Here is a 6903-nt window from a genome sequence, read left to right as displayed (position 1 = left end):
AAAATCTAGACCACTTCACCAATTTTCATGTCACACTCTAGCAGGCAGCTTGCTAATCTTCTCTCTCTCTTTTTTCCTTTTTATTATTTATTACAATTTATTCACTTTGTGTCCAGGCAAATTAGATTTGTGTATCTAATCTTTGTATTGGTCCAGTTTTACTACACGTGCTGCTGAAGAGGGCACAAGAAAGTTGAAATTAGTTGGGCAGTGGTGGCTTGCTCATGCCTTTAATCCCAGCACTTGGGAGACAGAGGCGAGTTCCAGGACAGCAGAGCCTACACAGAAAAACCTTTTCTCAAAAAACAATGACAACAAAAAAGTTGAAATTTTTGTTTTTCTTGATCTAATGAATACTTTTTGAGTGTCTAAATTAGAAAATAGTAGACAGTTTACATTTTATTAATAATTTAATTCTCTCCCTTTTTCAAGACAGGGTTTCTTTGTGTAGCTGTGCCTGACTTAGCAGTCACTCTGTAGAGCAGGCTGGCCTTGAACTCAGAGATTGGCCTACCTCTGTCTTCCAAGTGTGGGGATTAAAGGTGAGAGCCATTAGTACCTGGCAGTAAATAGAAACTAGAATATAATTTATATTTGTAAATGTTATTTTTGTTATTACAGATAGACTGAGACGCCTCACCTAGAAACAAAGACACCATCTGTTTGCTCCTGGTAGAGGAGACTTGAGATTTCTGTCTTTGAAGACTCAACTTCCCTGTGGATTTTTAGAAGTCGCAGGGTGCAATTTCACAGATGAGCACTAGGTGGCAGAACACCGCTCTTCCCTGTGCTGTAGAGTTTTGGACTGACTTGAAGTCGCGTTTCTTCTGATAATTAAAAAAAAAAATAATTTCTTTATTTTTATTTCATGTGCATTAGTGCATTGTTGTTTTTCCTGCATGCATGTCTGTGTGAGAATGTCAGATCCCCTTCCCCTGGAACTGGAGTTAGCGATAGCTCTGAGCTGCCATGTGGATGTTGAGACTTGAGTTTGTAGAGAAGGGCAACCAGTACTCTTTTTTGTTTTTGTTTTTAGATTTATTTATTATACAGCATTCTGCCTGCATGTGTGCCTGCACTCAGAAGAGGGCATCAGATCTCACTGCACTGTATATGGCTGTGAGCCACCGTGTGGTGGTTGCTGGGAATTCAACTAAGGACTTTTGGGAGAACAGCCGGTGTTCTTAACCTCTGAGCCATTTCTTCAGCCCCCAGCCAGTGTTCTTAACTTCTGAGCATCTCTCTAGCCCCTCTCCTGAGAATCTTTAAGGCTGAGGCTACAGAGCCTGCACCACTATACCCAACAGAGTTCACAAAACAAAACAAAAAACAGCGATGCAATCCTAGCATTCTGGGAGGCAGAGGCAGGCAGATCTCTGTGAGTTTGAGGCCAGCCTGGTTTACAAAGAGAGTTCCAGAACAGCAAAGCCAGCACTGTTACACAAAGAAACCCTGTCTCGGGAAAAAAATCCCTACAGGCAGATTTTATGGAAGCATTTCCTCAACTGAGGCTCCCTCCTAGCTTGTGTCAAGTTGACAGAAAACCAGTGAGCACAGCATGAAATGCATTCACCAAGAGGAGAGAGCAGGTTCTCAGAGTAGCCACAAATCCACAAAGAACGCCACTGGCGAACTCACCCTCTGGGGGTGGGTGGGGTGGAGTGGGCAGCAGTTCCCTGCCAAAGCTGAAGGACAGCCTCAGCCAGGGGCAGTCTCCTGGAAAGCCATGTCATCCCATTGTTGCTCTCTGCTGGGACCCCAGGTTCACAGAATCCTCACATATCGAATGAAACCAAACACTTAAGAGAAATCACCTTTCAGGCGTGGGAATGCCTGTTGGTGTCTCTTCAAGTTATTATTATAATAAAATACCTTGCAGAAGTTTTAAAATGAGTTTATAGGATTTGAATCTAAAGACACACCTAAAAAAACTATCATTTGTCTCACTCAGTGGCTCCAGCTAGCCTGGAGCTCCTTATATAGACCAGCGTGACCTTGAACTCAGAGCTCCCACCTGCCTCTGCCTCCTGGGTGCTGGGGCTGAAGAAGTATATCAACAGGCCTGATCCTCATTATGTTGTTTTTATATTTCTGAATTTATTTCATTTAATGTATATGATTTCTCTACCTGCGTGTACCCTTACAGATTGAGCCACCATGCAGTTGCTGGGAACTGAACTCAAAGACCTCTGGAAGAAGTGCTCTTAGCTGCTGAGCCATCTCTCCAGGCCCGTGTTTTTATATATATAGTAACAACAGAGATTACAAATCGCCCTTACAGCATGACTCCATTTGTGGGAAACACACACATAAAGACATTTGGAAATTATATTTCTTAAGAGCTATAACCAGCCTGGTGTGGTGGCACGGGCCTTTAACCTCAGCTGGAAAGGGTAGGGGGTGTGGTCTGCAAACGATACCCTGTATCAGGTAGGGATGGAAGGATGCTGGGAGAACACTGGAGGCCCCATGGGCTTTGATATGTTAAATAGGCACCTTAGCAGCTTGTCTCAGGTTTGAAATTTAACATAAATATTTAAAATAATAATAAACAAGGGGCTGGAGAGACGGCTCAGAGGTTAAGAGCACTGGCTGTTCTTCCAAAGGTCCTGAGTTCAGTTCCCAGCAACCACATGGTGGCTCACAAGCATCTATGTGATCTGGTGCCCTCTTCTGGCATGCAGGCACACAAGGAGGCAGAACGCTGTATAAATAATAAATACAAATAATAAACAACAATTTAAAAAACTATAACCAAGACTTCCAGTCATTTCCTTTGACTGACCCCTTTACTTTCTTTGAGAGACAGGTTCTCTCTACATAGCCCAGTCTGCTCTTGAACTTTCAAACCTCTTGCCTCTGCCTCCCAAGTGCTAGAATTACAGGCATGCACTTCCGTTTCCATTACTAGTATTATTATTTTACATTTTTCTGCCTTTTCCATATTATACATTAAGATATAAGCTATGAATAGTAAATATAGCAGAACACACACATTAGGAAACAGAAAAATAGTAATGAGCTTTTAAATAAATACATAAATGCAAAGTATCTCAGTCCTGTATTTTCTTTTCTTTCCTCTTTTCCTTTATCTTCCTTCCTGCCTGTCCCCCTTCTTTCTCTCTGCCTCCCAGAGTGCTGGTATTACAGCACTCTTGCATAGCATTTTCAAGCACCATGAGCACTGGTTATCAGGGAGGAAGCTTCCGGTCCATTTCTAACTTGATCTCTCTGTGTTCTGTATCTGAAGTGTGTTTTCTCCACCAATAGGTCTTACTATCTATCGTAGTTTTGTTGCTGTGATAAAACACTGACCGGGAAGATGCTGGGGATCAAAAGAGTTCATTTTAGTTTACAGGTTATAGTTTGTCATTGAGAGGAGCCAGGACGGGAGCTCCAGGCAAAAGCCCGGAGGCAGGAACTGAAGCAGAAACCACGGCGGAAGGCTGTTTACTAGCTTGCTCTCCGTGGCACGCTCAGCCTGCATTCTTACACAACCGAGGACCACCTGACCAGGGCTGGCACCATCTCAAGTGGCCTAGGTCCTCCCATATCAATCATCAATCGTCGAGACAATGCCCTACATATTTGCCTGCAGGCCAACCTGATAGAGACAGTTTCTCCTTTAAGGTTCCTTTCCCCTCGTGACTCCAGTTGTGCCAAGTTGACAAAAGCCTAGCAGCCCTGGTGGGCAACCAGCCGCTGTAGTAATAATCGATGTTGCCAGATGTAGTGGCACACACCTCTAATCCCAGCCCTCGGGAGGCAGGTGGACCTCTGAGTCCCAGGCCAGCCTGGTCTGCAGAGTGAGTTTCAGGACAGCCAGGGCTACACGGAGAAACCCTGTCTCAAAAAACGAAAATGAAAAAAGACAAACAAACAAACAAACAAACAAAACCTATGTTGTTTTGTATCCTCTGGGGGCTTGTGGCCAACAACTCACAGGAAGGCATCCCGTATCTGACACTGGGATTTTGTTTTTAAAACCCGTGACTTCTGGGACCAGCATTATCCATTCATTCAGGGAGGCTTTATTCAAGAGTCTGATGTTTTTAAACATAGTTTTTGGTCACCTCATGAGATAGTATGTTCCTACAAGATTTTTTCATACGTCTTTAGCTTTGGTTAACCCTCCCCAAACCTGCCCTTTTCTAATCATCACCCCCGTTTAAACCTTCCCACTTCCAGCTTCTCTCCTCTGCTTCCTTACGGCATACATTTTTACACTTCTCTCATTTCAGTTTTCTTCCCACACTGCCACCGCCTCTGCCTCAGGCCTCTTTCCTTCATTCCTGGCCTCTACAGATTCTCACTTGCCTTTAAACACAGAAATCTAAACTCGGAATCTAGGGTTCAACATCTGAGAGCCAACCTACATGTCTTTCCAGGCCCTGGTTACCTCACTCCGTAGAGTTATTTTCCAGCCCCGCTCACTTTCCCGCAGTTTCTTGTGCTTTTTAAAATGCCAAGTAGAGCTCTCTTGTGTAATTGTGCCGCATTTTCATGATCCATTCATCTGATGAAGGCCATCTAGGCTGACTCCATTTCCTCAGTATTGTTAACAGGGAAGCAATGGTCTTGGTTATACAAATCTCTGTCAGAGGACGGAGAGTCCTTTGAGTGTTTGCCCAGGATCGACATAGCTGGGTGATAGTTACTTTTAACATTCTTAGAAACCTCTCTGCTGATTTCCGTAGTAACTGGGCCAATTTATATTCCCACCAACAGTGCAAAAGTGTTCCTCTTTCCACACATTCTTGCCAGAACTTGTTATCATTATATCCTTGATAATGGATATTCTGACTGGGGTGAGATAGAACCTCAGATTGGCTTTGATTTACATTTTCCTGCTGGCTAGTGATGTGGAACACTTAAACATTTTTGTTTTGGATTTATTTTGTATTTTATGGGTATTTTTGCCTCCTTGTATGTATGTATGTATGTATGTGTGTATGTGCGCCATGTATACATGGGTGGAAGTCAGAACAGGGTGTCAGATTGCCGGAAGCTGGAGTTACAGATGGTTGAGAGCCACCATGTACATAATGGGGCTGAATCCAGGTCCTCCTCAAGAATAGCAAGTGCTCTTAACCACTGAGATGACTCTCTCGCCACTGATGTTGAACATTTAAAACAATCCTTATTAGTCACAAGTCTTTCTTTCTTTCTGAAGACTGTTTAATTCCGTGTTATTGCTATTTATTTTTTGAGTTCTTTGTATAGTCCAGGTATTAACACCATCGGATGTATAAATGGCAAAGGTTTTCTCTCATCCTCAGGGCTGCTGCTTCACTTGACTGACAGTTTCCTTCGCTGTGCAGAAGCCAGAGTCCCAGTTGTCAGTGATTGGCCTTAGCAACATGGGTCCTACTCAGAAAGTTCTTACACTTGCCCGTGTCTTGTTCTGGACACCCTACTTTTTCCTCTTGAAGTTTCAGGTTTTACATTGACACCCTTGATCCACCGGGAGCTGAATTTTGTGTGGAGTGAGAGAATAAGAATCTCGTTTTAGTCTTCTTCGTGTGGATATCCAGTTTCTCAGCACCGTTTGTTGAAGATATCTTGTCTCCAGTGTGTGTTGTTGGCACCTTTATAAAAATGTCAAATGGCTATAATTCTATGGACCTCTATCTGCAGCTCCTGTTCAACCCCATTGATTGGCAAGTCTGCATTTATGCCAGTACCATACTGGTTTTATTCCTATGGCTCTGCAGTATAGTTTAAAATTGGGTATGGCGATGCCTCCATTAGTGCTCTGAATTTCTTTGCTTATCTGGGGTCTGTTGTGCTGTTATATGAATCTTAAGATTTTTTTTTCTATTTCTGTGAAGAATAGCAAGGAGATTTGATTGATATTCCAATGAACTGCAATCTGCAGTGATAGCTTTTAGCAGGATAGTTATTTTCACAACATACATTGTAATCCCTGAACACAGGCGATTTTTTTTTCATCTTCTGTGTCTTCTTCAATTTCTTTTCTTGGAGATAAGTTTTCATTGTAGAAGCAGTTCAGTCTCTTGTTTAGGTTTATTCCAGGATATTTTCCTAGACCCTATTGTGGATGGGATTGTTTCCTGAATTCTTATTTCTCAGTATGTTTTTCATCAGTATATAGAAAGTTACTACTTTATATATTAATTTTATATTATACTACTTTGCTGAAGAGTTTTTTCTTCTTCTTGTTCTAAGGGTTTTCTGGTGGCAACTTTAAGGTTTCTCTTAAACTTTTGAAAATTACTTTCATTTATTTGTGTGTGTGTTCACGTGCCATGGAATGCATGTGGTGGTCTGATTGATAGGAGTTGTAGGGGTTGGCTCTCTCCTTCCACTATACAGATCCTAGAACTGAACTCAGGTCCCCGGGCTTGGTCATAAGGACCTTTACCCACTGATCCTTCAGGCTTGCCCTAGAGTCGTTTATGTATAAAATCATACCATGTGTAACCAGGAATACTTCTATTTCTTTTCCTATTCATATACCTTTTCTTCTCTTATTTTAGCCAAGACTTCCAAAAACTATACTGAATAGTAACGACAATAATTGTCAGCCTTGTCTTGCTCATGATTTTAGTGCTGTTGCTTTAAGTTTTGCTCCACTTGGCATGATCCTCCTATTCCTGTATTGTGTTGAGATACATTTGTTCTAAAGTAGTCTTTCTTTTATTTTTCAATAGGGTTTCACTATGCACCCCTGGCTGGCCTGGAACTTGCTTTGTAGCCCACCGGGATGGCTTCATACTCATAGGGAGGCCCCCTGAGTGCTGGACTAAAGGCACGTGTTCCCATGTTTGGCTCCCACCATGGCTTTTATTAAGGGATATTGGACGTTGCTCTGTGTTGAGATAGGGTGAGAACACCAGAGGGAGATGGGGTGAGGTCACTATCTGTGCAGCGAGCAGGTGT

The sequence above is a fragment of the Meriones unguiculatus genome, chromosome 17 (assembly GCF_030254825.1).
Source record: "Meriones unguiculatus strain TT.TT164.6M chromosome 17, Bangor_MerUng_6.1, whole genome shotgun sequence".
Classification (NCBI taxonomy): Eukaryota; Metazoa; Chordata; class Mammalia; order Rodentia; family Muridae; genus Meriones; species Meriones unguiculatus.
This window is presented reverse-complemented; position numbering follows the sequence as displayed.